Here is a 614-nt window from a genome sequence, read left to right as displayed (position 1 = left end):
TTTGGACAAGATGTTGGGGAATCACTTTTGCAGGTGCTTGTAACCTCCAGGAGACCTCAGCTTGACTGTAGAAGATGCCTGCTGTAGGGCAGTTCATGTTCCGGAGTCGTTCAGCACCACCTGCCAACTCTTTGACCAGAGGAAAGCTGCTTATACTTCCTGCTTGCTGGGTCTAGAACAGTCCTGGTTTATGCTGTTTGTGCTGGCATAAGTAGAATAGCACGGCCTTTTATTCTCACAAGTGATTCAATTTGACAATAACTTAGTCACCCTTGCTTTGAGCAGGTTAGGTGAGCTTACTAAATGAAAGATTTCAATAATATCACCTACCTTGAAGGTCTGTGAAGCTTGGAGGTCATATAATCAAGGTGGCTGGCCATGCTGCCTGCTCAGAGCTGGTAGAGACAGCAGAGGAAAGCAACCGAGTACTCCTGAGCTTATTTTTCTAAGACCACAGAGCAACGTTCTCTGAACAATAAGGTAAAAGCATTTCTAGGCACCCTCTGTACCCTTTTTATTTGTTCTTTTATTTTTATTTTTTGGAGATGGAGTCTCACTCTAGCACCCAGGCTGGACTGCAATGGCACAATCTTGGCTCACTGCAACCTCCCCCT

Source organism: Macaca fascicularis, chromosome 20 (genome assembly GCF_037993035.2).
Source record: "Macaca fascicularis isolate 582-1 chromosome 20, T2T-MFA8v1.1".
Classification (NCBI taxonomy): Eukaryota; Metazoa; Chordata; class Mammalia; order Primates; family Cercopithecidae; genus Macaca; species Macaca fascicularis.
The sequence above is the reverse complement of the archived record's forward strand: the minus strand, read 5'-3'. Positions refer to the sequence as shown.